Source organism: Macaca fascicularis, chromosome 19 (genome assembly GCF_037993035.2).
Source record: "Macaca fascicularis isolate 582-1 chromosome 19, T2T-MFA8v1.1".
Taxonomy (NCBI): Eukaryota; Metazoa; Chordata; class Mammalia; order Primates; family Cercopithecidae; genus Macaca; species Macaca fascicularis.
This window is the reverse complement of record NC_088393.1, coordinates 21,424,955-21,439,058: the sequence shown is the minus strand read 5'-3', so window position 1 is coordinate 21,439,058 and position 14,104 is coordinate 21,424,955. Positions and strand designations below refer to the sequence as shown.

Here is a 14,104-nt window from a genome sequence, read left to right as displayed (position 1 = left end):
AATTTTTTTTTTCTTTTCTTTTGAGATGGAGTCTCGCCAAGATTGCACCACTGCAATCCAGCCTGGGCGACAGAAAGATTTGGTCTCAAAAAAAAAAAAAAAAAATTAAAGACTACCTAAGAGACATTACAACATTTTTCAAACATTACCTTCAAATAAAGAGTGTTCTTCCTACATAATTATACAGATTCAAAATATAAGTAGATTGTGAATTTAAGATTATTTTCCTGACTACTCACCTAGACAGAATAGAATAATCATCGAAAACCATGAAAAGAGTATGTCATAAACGAAGTAGTCGCAACATAGATGAAAAACACATAGATATTTCTATAGATGACATATGGCTAATTCATATATAAATTAAGCATCACATTGTTTAAAATTGTAGTTGAAAATTATCATTCAATTCATAATATCAAGCTTTGAAAGCAAAAATACAATTAACTGATCTAAAAAAAAATACCCCCTCAAAAAGAAACACTAATGTACAAATAAAAATAAGACAGATTTTATTTTATTTATTTTTTTGAGACGGAGTCTGGCTGTTGTAACCCATGCTGGAGTGCAGTGGCGTGATCTTGGCTCACTGCAACCTCAGACTACCGAGTTCAAGCGATTCTCCTGCCTCAGCCTCCCGAGTAGCTGGGATTACCGGCACCCACCACCAAGCCTGGCTAATTTTTGTATTTTTCTTTTAGTAGAGACGGAGTTTCACTATGTTGGCCAGACTGATCTCCTGACCTCTGGTGATCCATCCGCCTTGGCCACCCAAAGTGCTGGGATTACAGTCGTGAGCCACCGCGCCCGGCCAAGAGAGATTTTAACGCATAATATGCTGAATACAACATAGATATACTATCAAAAATAATTATTTAGATATCTACAGTTTTTAGCTGTGTGTACTCTTGCAGCGCAGGCATTCTGAATCATTGGCATTCAATGAATGGCAGCAAAATTTCACAGAAAAATGCATTACAATCAATAATAGGCTCTAATGAGAAAATTTAATAAATATGAAAAGGACGGTGGAAAAATTTCTTTACGGCCGGGCGCGGTAGCTCACGCCTTCAATCCCAGCACTTTGGGAAGCCGAGGCGGGCGGACCATCTGAGGTCAGGAGTTCAAGACCAGCCTGGCCAACATAGTGAAACCCCGCCTCTATTAAAAATACAAAAAATTAGCCGGGCATGGTGGCGGGTGCCTGTAATCCCAGACATTCGGGAGGCTGAGGCTCGAGAATCGCTTGAGCCCGGGAGGCGGAGCTTGCAGTGAGCCAAGATCATGCCGCTGCACTACAGCCTGGCGACAAAAGCGACACTCCGTCTCACAAAAAAATAATAATAATCAGAAAAGATTTAAGACCCCATAGGCAGCAGCCCCTCCCACGCACACACTGAGTGGGGATTCTGCCCTGATGACTCACCTGTTATCCCTGAACAACCTGGGAAATACTCAGGACTGCGGGTGCAGAGCTATCCAGAGAGCACCAGACTGGCGCCGCGCAGAAACTGGCGGGACGCGGGGGTCCTAGCTGCGGGTCCAGCAGCCATCTTGCGGCCAGAGTGGCCTGGGGCGGAGGTGTGCCAGCGCTGACTCAGGTCGGCGACCCAGGAGGGGACTGTGGGGTGGCCGGTTCAGCCGGTTTCACAGGCCGCTCTCCCATCTCGGGATGCTCAACCCCGCACACCCACCGGCTGTAACAAAGTCACCTGGGGCTCCCGAGGTGCAGGACGCAGGACAGCAGAGACGATACCCAAGCTCTGGCACGAGCTAGAGACAAAGACCCCGCCGAAGGCCGGAATCCACGCCCTCCTCTCCAACTCCGCGCCTGATTGGGCGGTTCCCGCGCCAGCGCCACTGATTGGATAAAGCTTCAGGACCCACCACCCAGCTCCACCCTCCCTAGAATTAGGGCATTTCGTGAGCAGGGAAACAGGCTCAAGTAGGCAGTGTCACGTGCCCAGGGAATTACAGCTAATTAAGAAGTGAACTGAGGCTTGAAATGCACTTACTCTTTCTCTTACCTGGGTCTGCTTGTATAATGCATCTTAGTAGCTATTTAAGGTAAAAAGAAAATTTGGACATCTTTTTAACAACTTTTTAATCATTTTGATAATGCAGGAAAAACCTTCATCCCATCCCGGAACCCCTCTCTCACCATGCTGTGCCACACTGTTGACCACATCGTGGGATGACCATTAGGAAGGGGCGGGCAGCGGGGGCTGAGACTGGATAAGCATGAATTATGTTGGCCAAATTTGCTCATCATAGAGAGGCTCTTCAAGCATTCAGTGTGAAGTGGCTATTCTCGGGGTAATTGTGCCCTGACTGCGCTGCATCTCAGTCTTTCTCCTTTTGAAAATCACTGGATTACTTTAATTAACGGGTGTGTTTCATTTTCTATTTGAAAATGGCCAGGCCGGGCGCGGTGACTCACGCCTGTAATCCCAGCACTTTGGGAGGCCGAGGCGGGCATATCACCTGAGGTCAGGAGTTCGAGACCAGCCTCAACGTGGAGAAACCCATCTCTCCGGTTTTTTCATTTCTCTAATTTTTTTATTTCTCTAATTTCTCTAAAAATTATTTAATTTTTATTTCCCTAAAAATACAAAATTATCCAGGCGTGGTGGTGTATGCCTGTAATCCTAGCTACTCGGGAGGCTGAGGCAGAATTGCTTGAACCTGGGAGGCGGAGGTTGCAGTGAACGGAGATCGCGCCATTGCACTCCAGCCTGGACAACAAGAGCGAAACTCCGCCTCAAACAAAAAAGCAGAAAAGAAAAGAAACAAAAAGAAAATGGCCAACGGTTCTCTGTAGGTGTCCTGATCTGATTTGCTAGTTTAGACCCTGGAGGTAGGGGTGAGAAAACACTTGAGCCACATCAGAACACCTTCTTTTCAACTGGAGGATATAGAGGAATTATTTAATGATATCTAACAGTTTTCTCAATACCCATTATATTTAACAGTGATAGCTTGGAGGGCAGGGAGGGGACACAGATGACACAACCTTATTAGTTCCATTTTGTTGTAAGTTTTTGTGTTTTGTTTTTGGAGACAAGGTCTCACTCTGGTGCCCAGGCTGGAGTGCAGCAGCACAATCATAGCTCATTATTTGGTTGTAACAGTTCTTTAAAAAATATTTTTGAGAGCCAGGTGTGGTGACTCACGCCTGCAATCCCAGCACTTTGGGAGGCTGAGTCGGGTGGATCACCTGAGGTCAGGTGTTCAAGACCACCCTGGGCAACACGGTGAAACCCTGCCTCTACTAAAAATACAAAAATTATCTGGGCTTGGTGGCACATGCTAGTAATCCCAGCTACTCAGGAGGCTGAGGCAGGAGAATCATTTGAACCTGGAAGGCCAAGGTTGCAGTGAGCTGAGTTAGTGCCATTGCACTCCAGCCTGGGCAACAAGAGAAAAACTTTGTCTCAAAAACAACAAATAAAAATTTTAAAAAATACATTTTTGAGGCCGGGCATGGCGGCTCATGCCTGTAATCTCAGCACTTTGGGAGGCCGAGGTAGGCTGATCACAAGGTCAAGAGTTCAAGACCAGCCTGGCCAACATAGTGAAACACCTCCACTAAAAATACAAAAATTAGCCGGGCATGGTGGCACATGCATGTAGTCCCAGCTACTTGGGAGACTGAGACAGGAGAATCGCTTGAACCTGGGAGGCAGAGGTTGCGGTGAGCCGAGATCACACAACTGCACTCTAGTCTGAGCAAAAGAGTGAGATTCCGTATCAAAAACAAGAATTTTTTTTTGCCTGGGCTTGATGGCTCACACCTGTTATTCAAACACTTTGGGAGCCAGGCCAAGGTGAAATGATCGCTTAAACCCAGGAGTTTAAGATCAGTCTGGGCAACATTTTTTTTATTATTATTATACATTAAGTTGTAGGGTACATGTGCACAATGTGCAGGTTTGTTACATGAGCATACATGTGCCTGTTGGTGTGCTGCACCCATTAACTTGTTGTTTACATTAGGTATATCTCCTAATGCTATCCCTTCCCCCTCCCCCAACCTACGACAGGTCGCGTTGTGTGATGTTCCCCTTCCTATGTCCAAGTGTTCTCATTATTCAATTCCCACCTATGAGTGAGAACATGTGGTGTTTGGTTCTCTGTGCTTGTGCTAGTTTGATCAGAATGATGGTTTCCAGCTTCATCCATGTCCCTACAAAGGACATGAACTCTCCTTTTTTATGGCTGCATAGTATTCCGTGGTGTATATGTGCCACATTTTCTTAATCCAGTCTATCATTGATGGGCATTTGGGTTAGTTCCAAGTCTTTGCTATTGTGAATAGTGCCTCAATAAATATACATGTGCATGTGTCTTTATAGCAGCATGATTTGTAATCCTTTGGGTATATACCCAGTAATGGGATTGCTGGGTCAAATGGTATTTCTAGTTCTAGATCCTTGAGGAATCCACACTATTTTCCACAATGGTTGAACTAGTTTAGAGTCCCACCAACAGTGCGAAAGTGTTTCTATTTCTCCACATCCTCTCCAGCACCTGTTGTTTCCTGACTTTTTAATGATTGCTATTCTAACTGGTGTGAGATGATATCTCATTGTGGTTTTGATTTGCTTTTCTCTAATGGCAAGTGATGATGAGCATTTTTTTCATGTGTCTGTTGGCTGCATAAATGTCTTCTTTTGAGAAGTGTCTTTTCATATCCTTTGCCCACCTTTTGATAGCGTTGTTTGTTTTTTTCTTGTAAATTTGTTTAAGTTCTTTGTAGATTCTACATATTAGCCCATTGTCAGATGGGTAGATTGCAAAAATTTTCTCCCATTCTGTAGGTTGCCTGCTCACTCTGATGGTAGTTTCTTTTGATGTGCAGAAGCTATTTAATTTGATTAGATCCCATTTGTCAATTTTGGCTTTTGTCTCCATTGCTTTTGGTGTTTTAGACATGAAGTCCTTGCCCATGCCTATGTCCTGAATGGTATTGCCTAGGTATTCTAGGGTTTTTATGGTTTTAGGTCTAACATTTAAGTCTTTAATGCATCTTGAATTAATTTTTGTATCAGGTGTAAGGAAGGGATCCAGTTTCAGCTTTCTACATATGGCTAGCCAGTTTTCCCAGCACCATTTATTAAATAGGGAATCCTTTCCCCATTTCTTGTTTCTGTCAGGTTTATCAAAGATCAGATGGTTGTAGATGTGTGGTATTATTTCTGAGGGCTCTGTTCTGTTCCATTGGTCTATATCTCTGTTTTGGTACCAGTACCATGCTGTTTTGGTTACTGTAGCCTTGTAGTATAGTTTGAAGTCAGGTAGCGTGATGCCTCCAGCTTTGTTCTTTTTGCTTAGGATTGTCTTGGCAATGCGGGCTTTTTTTTGGTTCTATATGAACTTTAAAGTATTTTTTCCAATTCTGTGAAGAAAGTCATTGGTAGCTTGATGTGGACAGCATTGAATCTATAAATTACCTTGGGCAGTATGGCCATTTTCACAATATTGATTCTTCCTATCCAGGAACATGGAATATTCTTCCATTTGTTTGTGTCCTCTTTTATTTCATTGAGCAGTGGTTTGTAGTTCTCCTTGATGAGGTCCTTCACATCCTTTGTAAGTTGGATTCCTAGGTATTTTGTTCTTTTTGAAGCAATTGTGAACGGGAGTTCACTCATGATTTGACTTTCTGTTTGTCTGTTATTGGTGTATAGGAATGCTTGTGATTTTTGCACATTGATTTTATATCCTGAGACTTTGCTGAAGTTTCTTATCAGCTTAAGGAGATTTTGGGCTGAGATGATGGGATTTTCTAGATATACAATCATGTCATCTGCAAACAGGGACAATTTGACTTCCTCTTTTCTGAATTGAATACCCTTTATTTCTTTCTCCTGGCTGATTGCCCTGGCCAGAACTTCCAACACTACGTTGAAAAGGAGTGGTGAGAGAGGGCATCCCTGTCTTGTGCCAGTTTTCAAAGGGAATGATTTCAGTTTTTGCCCATTCAGTATGATATTTGCTGTGGGTTTGTCATAAGTAGCTCTTATTATTTTGAGATACATCCCATCAATACTGAATTTATTGAGAGTTTTTAGCATGAAGGGCTGTTGAATTTTGCCAAAGGTCTTTTCTGCATCTATTGAGATAATCATGTGGTTTTTGTCTTTGATTCTGTTTACATGATGGATTACGTTTATTGATTTGTGTATGTTGAACCAGCCTTGCATCCCAGGGATGAAGTCTGCTTGATCATGGTAGAGTAGCTTTTTGATGTGCTCCTGGATTTGGTTTGCCAGTATTTTATTGAGGATTTTTGCATCAATGTTCATCAGGGATATTGGTCTAAAATTCTCTTTTTTTGTTGTGTCTCTGCCAAGCTTGGGTATCAGGATGATGTTGGCCTCATAAAATGAGTTAGGGAGGATTCCCTCTTTTTCTATTGATTGAAATAGTTTCAGAAAGAATGGTACTAGCTCCTCCTTGTACCTCTGGTAGAATTCAGCTGTGAATCTCTCTGGTCCTGGACATTTTTTGGTGGTAGGCTATTAATTATTGCCTAAATTTCAGAGCCTGTTATTTGTCTATTCAGGGATTCAACTTCTTCCTGATTTAGTCTTGGAAGGGTGTATGTGTCCAGGAATTTATCCATTTCTTCTAGATTTTCTAGTTTATTTGCATAGAGGTGTTTATAGTATTCTCTGATGGTAGTTTGTATTTCTGTGGGATCAGTGGTGATAACCCCTTTATCATTTTTTATTGCACTATTTGATTCTTCTCTCTTTTCTTCATTAGTCTTACTAGCGTTCTATCAATTTTGTTGATCTTTTCAAAAAAACAGCTCCTGGATTCATTGATTTTTGAAGGTTTTTTTTGTGTCTCTACCTCTTTGAGTTCTGCTCTGATCTTAGTTATTTCTTGCCTTCTGCTAGCTTTTGAATGCGTTTGCTCTTGCTTCTCTATTTCTTTTAATTGTGATGTTAGGGTGTCAAGAGAAATATATGATTTCTCTTCTGGGCATTTAGTGCTATAAATTTCCCTCTACATACTGCTTTACATATGTCCCAGAGATTCTGGTATGTTGTGTCTTTGTTCTCATTGATTTCAAAGAACATCTTTATTTCTGCCTTCATTTCATTATGTACCCAGTAGTCGTTCAGGAGCAGGTTGTTCAGTTTCCATGTAGTTGAGCGGTTTTGAGTGAGTTTCTTAAACCTGGGTTCTAGTTTGATTGCACTGTGGTCTGAGAGACGGTTTGTTATAATTTCTGTTCTTTTACTTTTGCTGAGGAGTGCTTTACTTCCAACTTTGTGGTCAATTTTGGAATAAGTGCGATCTGGTGCTGAGAAGAACGTATATTCTGTTGATTTGGGGTGGAGAGTTCTGTAGATGTCTATTAGGTCCACATTGTGCAGAGCTGAGATCAATTCCTGGATATCCTTGTTACCTTTCTGTCTCGTTGATATGTCTCATGTTGATAGTGGGCTGTTAAAGTGTGCCATTATTATTGTGTGGGAGCAGTCTAAGTCTCTTTGTAGGTCTCTAAGGACTTGCTTTATGAATCCGGGTGCTCCTGTATTGGGTGCATATATATTTAGGATAGTTAACTCCTCTTGTTGAATTGATCCCTTAACCATTATGTAATGGCCTTCTTTGTCTCTTTTGATCTTTGATGGTTTAAAGTCTGTTTTATCAGAGACTAGGATTGCAACCCCTGCTTTTTTTTGTTTTCCATTTGCTTGGTAGATCTTCCTCCATCCCTTTATTTTGAGCCTCTGTGTGTCTCTGCACGTGAGATGGGTCTCCTGAATACAGCACACTGATAGGTCTTGACTCTATCCAATTTGACACTCTGTCTTTTAATTTAGCATTTAGCCCATTTACAATTAAGGTTAAATTGTTATGTGTAAATTTGATCCTGTCATTATGATGTTAGCTGGTTATTTTGCTCATTAGTTGATGCAGTTTCTTCCTAGCATCGATGGTCTTTACAATTTGGCATGTTTTTGTAGTGGCTGGTACCAGTTGTTCCTTTCCATGTTTAGTGCTTCCTCCAGGGGCTCTTGTAAGGCAGGCCTGGTGGTGACAAAATCTCTCAGCATTTGCTTGTCTGTAAAGGATTTTATTTCTCCTTCACTTATGAAGCTTAGTTTGGCTGGATATGAAATTCTGGGTTGAAAATTCTTTTCTTTAAGAATGTTGAATATTGGCCCCTACTCTCTTCTGGCTTGTGGAGTTTCTGCCAAGAGATCTGCTGTTAGTCTGATGGGCTTCCCTTTGTGGGTAACCCAACCTTTCTCTCTGGCTGCCCTAACATTTTTTCCTTCATTTCAACTTTGAGGAATCTGACAATTATGTGTCTTGGAGTTGCTCTTCTCGAGGAGCATCTTTGTGGTGTTCTCTGTATTTCCTGAATGTGAATGTTGGCCTGCCTTGCTAGGTTGGGGAAGTTCTCCTGGATAATATCCTGAAGAGTGTTTTCCAACTTGGTTCCATTCTCCCCGTCACTTTTGGGTAATCAATCAGTCGTAGATTTGGTCTTTTCACATAGTCCCATATTTCTTGGAGGCTCTGTTTGTTTCTTTTTACTCTTTTTTCTCTAAACTTCTCTTCTTGCTTCATTTCATTCATTTGATCTTCAATCACTGATACCCTTTCTTCCAGCTGATCAAATTGGCTACCGAAGCTTGTGCATGCATCATGTAGTTCTCGTGCCGTGGTTTTCAGCTCCATCAGGTCATTTAAGGACTTCTCTACACTGGTTATTCTAGTTAGCCATCCGTCTAATCTTTTTTCAAGATTTTTAGCTTCTTTGAGATGGGTTCAAACATCCTCCTTTAGCTCGGAGAAGTTTGATCGTCTGAAGTCTTCTCTCAACTCGTCAAAGTCATTCTCTGTCCAGCTTTGTTCCATTGCTGGCGAGGAGCTGCATTCCTTTGGAGGAGAAGAGGCGCTCTGATTTTTAGAATTTTCAACTTTTCTGCTCTGGTTTCTCCCCATCATTGTGGTTTTATCTACCTTTGGTTTTTGATGACGGTGATGTACAGATGGGGTTTTGGTGTGGATGTCCTTTCTGTTTGTTAGTTTTCCTTCTAACAGTTAGGACCCTCAGCTGCAGGTCTGTTAGAGTTTGCCGGAGGTCCACTCCAGACACTGTTTGCCTGGGTATCACCAGTGGAGGCTCCAGAACAGCAAATATGGCAGAACAGCAAATATTGTTGCCTGATTGTTCCTCTGGAAGCTTTGTCTCAGAGGGGCACCTAGCCGTGTGAGTTGTCAGTTGGTCCCTACTGAAAGGTGCCTCCCAGTTAGGTTACTCAGGGGTCAGGGACCCGCATGAGGATGCAATCTGTCCATTCTCAGATCTCAAACTCCATGGTGGGAGAACCACTACTCTCTTTGAAGCTGTCAGACAGGGACATTTAAGTCTGCAGAAGTTTCTGCTGCCTTTTGTTTAGCTGTGCCCTGCCCCCAGAGGTGGAGTCTACAGAGTCAGGCAGACCTCCTTGAACTGTGGTGGGTTCCAATGAGTTTAAGCTTCCTGGCCGCTTTGTTTACCTACTCAAGCCTCAGCAATGGCAGGCGCCCCTCCTCCAGCCTTGCTGCCACCTTGCAGTTCCATCTTAGACTGCTGTGCTAGCAATGAGTGAGGCTCCGTGGGCGTGGGACCCTCCGAGCCAGGTGCGGGATATAATCTCCTGGTGTGCCATTTGCTAAGACCATTGGAAAAGTGCAATATTAGGGTGGGAGTGACCCGACTTTCCAGGTGCCATCTGTCACAGCTTTCCTTGGCTAGGAAAGGGAATTCCCTGACCCCTTGTGTTTCCTGGGTGAGGCAATGCCTTGCCCTGCTTCAGCTCTTGCTCGGTGGTCTGCACCCACTGTCCTGCACCCACTGTCCGACAAGCTCCAGTGATATGAACCCAGGACCTCAGTTGGAAATGCAGAAATCATCCGTCTTCTGTGTCACTTACTCTGGAAGCTGTAGACTGGAGCTGTTCCTCTTCAGCCTTCTTGGAACCCCATCCAGTCTGGGCAACATTTTAAGCCTCAGTCTCTACAAAAACAAATTTTAAATTGGCCAGGTGTGATGTTGCATGCCTATAGTGCCAGCTACTCAAGAGGCTGAGGTGGAAAGATCACTTGAGCCTAAGAGATTGAGGCTGCAGTAATCCATGATTCAGCCACTGCACTCTAGTCTGGGTGACAGAGTGAGACCTCTGTGTGTGTGTGTGTGTGTGTGTGTGTGTGTGTGTGTGTGTGTGTATTATATATAATTTATTATAAGGCTGGGTGCAGTGGTTCATGCCTATAATCCCAGCACTTTGGGAGGCCGAGGTGGGAGGATCACCTAAGGCTGGGAGTTCGAGACCAGCCTGAGCAACATGGAGAAACCATGTTGAGCTAACTAAATTAAGAAAACTAAAAATACAAAAAAAATTAGCCAGGCGTGGTGGCGCATGCCTGTAATCCTAGCTACTCTGGAGGCTGAGGCAGGAGAATCACTTGAACCTGGGAGACAGAGGTTTCAGTGAGCCGAGATTGTGCCATTGCACTCCAGCCTGGGTGACAGAGTAAGAATCCGTCTCAAAAAAAAAGAAAAAAAATTTATTATAAAAAACAATGTGTATGTTAAAAAAATTTCAAGCACAGAAAAAAATGAAAGACCATGTGAAGAAAGGTGAGTGTGGGCTGGGCGCGGTGGCTCACACCTGTAATTCCAGCACTTTGGGAGGCCGAGGTGGGCGGAAATCGCCTGAGGTCAGGAGTTCGAGACCACCCTGGCCAATATGGTGAAACCCCATCTCTATTAAAAATAAAAAAATTAGCTGGGCGTGGTGGTAGGCACCTGTAATCTCAGCTACTTGGGAGGCTGAGGCAGGAGAATTGCTTGAACCCAGGAGGTGGAGGTTGCAGTGAGCCGAGGTCGCACCACGCACTTCAGCCTAGGCAACAAAAGCGAAACTCCGTCTCAAAAAAAAAAGAAAAAAGAAAGAAAGAAATGTGCGTGTGGCTCCTGAAACTCAGTGAGACTTCGTTTTCTATTTTGAAAAAATGCTCATCCACACAGGAACCATAACCTAACTCATGCCACTTCTCTCTCTCTCTCTCTCTCTCTCTCTTTTTAATTTTATTTTTTTTGTTGAGACAGGGTCTGACTGTGTAGCCCAGGCTGGGGTGCAGGGGTGCAGTCTCAGCTCACTGCAACCTCTGCCTCCTGGGTTCAAGCGATTCTCTCACCTCAGCCTCCAAAGCAGCTGGGACTACAGCCGCCCACCATCATGCCCAACAAATTGTTGTACTTTATGATAGAGATGGGGTTTCACCATGTTAGCCAGTCTGGTCTCAAACTCCTGACCTCAATTATCTGCCTGCCTCAGCCTCCGATAGTGCTGGGATTTACAGGCGTGAGCCACCACTCCCAGCCACATGCCAATTCTTACGCTAAGCCTGCTGACATACCACTATTTACCCATTTTTAAAGAAAATTGAGGCTGGGCGCAGTGGCTCATGCCTATAATCCCAGCACTTTGGGAGGCCTAGGTGGGCATATCACCTGAGGTCAGGAGTTTGAGCTCAGCCTGGCCAACATGGTGAAACCCTGTCTCTAATAAAAACACAAAATTAGCCGGGCTTGGTGGCACGTGCCCGTAACCCCAGCTACTCAGGAGGCTGAGGCAGGAGAGTCACTTAAATCCAGGAGGCGGAGGTTGCAGTGAGCCGAGATGGTGCCACTACACTCCAGCCCACACAACAAGAGTGAAACTCTGATTCAAAAAAAAAAAAAAAGAAAGAAAGAAAGAAAAGAAAAATCGAAATATTTCACCTAAAAAAAAAACATGGAGGAGAAAAAGAGGATTTGACATTTAAAGCCTTTATTTCCTTTATAAAACCATAGCCCTTTGTTATTTGATCTGTCCAAAGGTGTCTGACAGCACTAATACACTTAAGGAACCAATCGGGAAAAATGGGCCTCTTGGGTGACAAGGAGTTACAATGGTACCTAAACCCAATCCGTTCTTAGCTTTACATGGTGTCCCCCTCAAGAAGTGGTGTTCACCATATGAACCGCATTCACCGGATGAGGCCAGGGGAAAGCATGTTTAGGACAACACAACCATGAGGCTGCGAATCAAACTGGGGGCAGGAAACATGCAAGAGGCTTCCATGGCCAAGACACTGATATCACTTAAAACTTCAGGGTGAAGGACATCTTTTCCCAGTTGGCTCAGAGGAACTAACAGACATCAGGATTGGAATTTGTTTGTTTTTTCAGAATTTCTAAGACATGAAGGACTCTCCAAACACTCCAAAGGGCATTTAGCTATACATGAGGCTAATTGGCCAGGTGTGGTGTTGCATGCCTATTGTCTCGGCTACTTGAGAGGCTGAGATGGAAAGATCACTTGAGCCTAAGAGGTTGAGGCTGCAGTAACCCATAATTCAGCCACTGCATTCCCAGCCTGGGTGACAGAGTGAGATGTACGTGTGTGTGTGTGTGTGTGTGTGTCTGCTCTGGAGAGGGATGGCTGAGTAGCAGCCACCAGCTATAATAGCTGTGAACTCCCATCTTTTAGGGTCACGCCACCTCCACACACCCCTTCTTATTTCACAGGCTTTGTCTCTGAGTTCTACCTGGGATATTGCCTTTCTCTCATCTCATTAGCTCTCCAAGAGAGCCCAGCGTGCTCTAAAACCTACCATAGAATGGCAAGTTGTAGACCGTCCTCCATTCTCCCAGCACAGTGGGACTTCTGGAGAGTGCTGCCCAATTCCCTTACCTCAACTCACCTGACAAGCGCAAGTGCCTTGGCAGTGAGATGTTCAGTGACCTAACAGGTCCAGCATGCCCAGGGCTTAGCCCCACACTCTAGCATCTCTCCTCCACCTGGCCTTCCCTCCAGCCGTTTTTTTTTCTTTTTCTCTTCTCTTTCCTTTCCTTTCCTTTCCTTCCCTCCAGTCTTTTTTCTTTTTCTTTTCCTTTCTGTTCTGTTCCTTTCTTTTCTTTCATTTTCTTTTCTTTTTCTAACTTTTCTTTTCTTCTCTTTCTCTCTCTCTCTTTCTCTCTATGGCACGATCTCACTGCAAGCTCCGCCTCCCGAGTTCACGCCATTCTGCTGCCTCAGCCTCTCCAGCAACTGGGACTACAGGCACCTGCCACCATGCCCAGCTAATTTTTTTGTATTTTTAGTAGAGACGGGGTTTCACTGTGTTAACCAGGATGGTCTCGATCTCCTGACCTCGTAATCCGCCCACCTTGGCCTCCCAAAATGCTGGGTTTACAGGCGTGAGCCACTGCGCCCGGCTTTCTCTCTTTCTTTCTTAGATGTAGGCTCGCTCTGTTGCCCAGGTTGGAGTGCAGTGGCACAATCTTGGCTCACTACAACTCCACCTCCAGGGTTCAAGCGATTCTCCTGCCTCAGCCTCCCAAGTAGCTGGGATTACAGGCTCACACCACCATGCCCAGCTAATTTTTGTATTTATAGTAGAGATGGGGTTTCACTATATTGGCCAGGCTGGTCTCGAACTCCTGACCTTGTGATCAGCCCACCTTGGCATCCCAAAGTGCTGGGATTACAGGCATGAGGCACCACACCCGGCCTTAGCCTTTTTTCTTCTGTCACCAATGACAGGTGACATTCACCTGTGCCACACTCTCATGAGCCTAGGAAGTGGTGTGGGTAAACCCCAGCTGAGTCCCTGTGACTCCACACTCTTATTTCCCACTCAAGTGGCATTATAAGCATAATCTTAAATATGATCTAATTTATACATATTTCTCTCTTAGCAACATTTCTGACAACAGTCCTCACAATCAAATCAGACTGGGTTACAAAACACACGGGTGAGGCTGGAGCAGCAGTTTATAAAAACCTACTTTATTCTAATGTGATATGAAAATATGATGGATTAAAAACAAGAAAATGTTATTAATCAGCTGTGGGGATGCTCCACTTGCTAGCTCATGGCCACTCCCTTTAAAACAAGATATCTGGCCGGACGCGGTGGCTCAAGCCTGTAATCCCAGCACTTTGGGAGGCCGAGGCGGGCGGATCACAAGGTCAGGAGATCGAGACCACAGTGAAACCCCGTCTCTACTAAAAATACAAAAAATTAGCCGGGCGCG

The 14,104-nt window shown here is 44.1% G+C and overlaps 1 protein-coding gene across 1 annotated transcript in view; it reads right to left on the bottom strand.

Annotated features, from left to right (window-relative positions):
* The window catches only part of LOC102140087 (uncharacterized), a 156,034-nt gene that overhangs the window by 64,339 nt on the left and 77,591 nt on the right, over positions 1-14,104 (bottom strand). Inside the window, exon 3 of the mRNA XM_074026579.1 lies at positions 1,427-10,033. The gene's annotated coding sequence lies outside the window, so the exon portion shown is untranslated. The remainder of the gene's footprint in view (positions 1-1,426; positions 10,034-14,104) is intronic.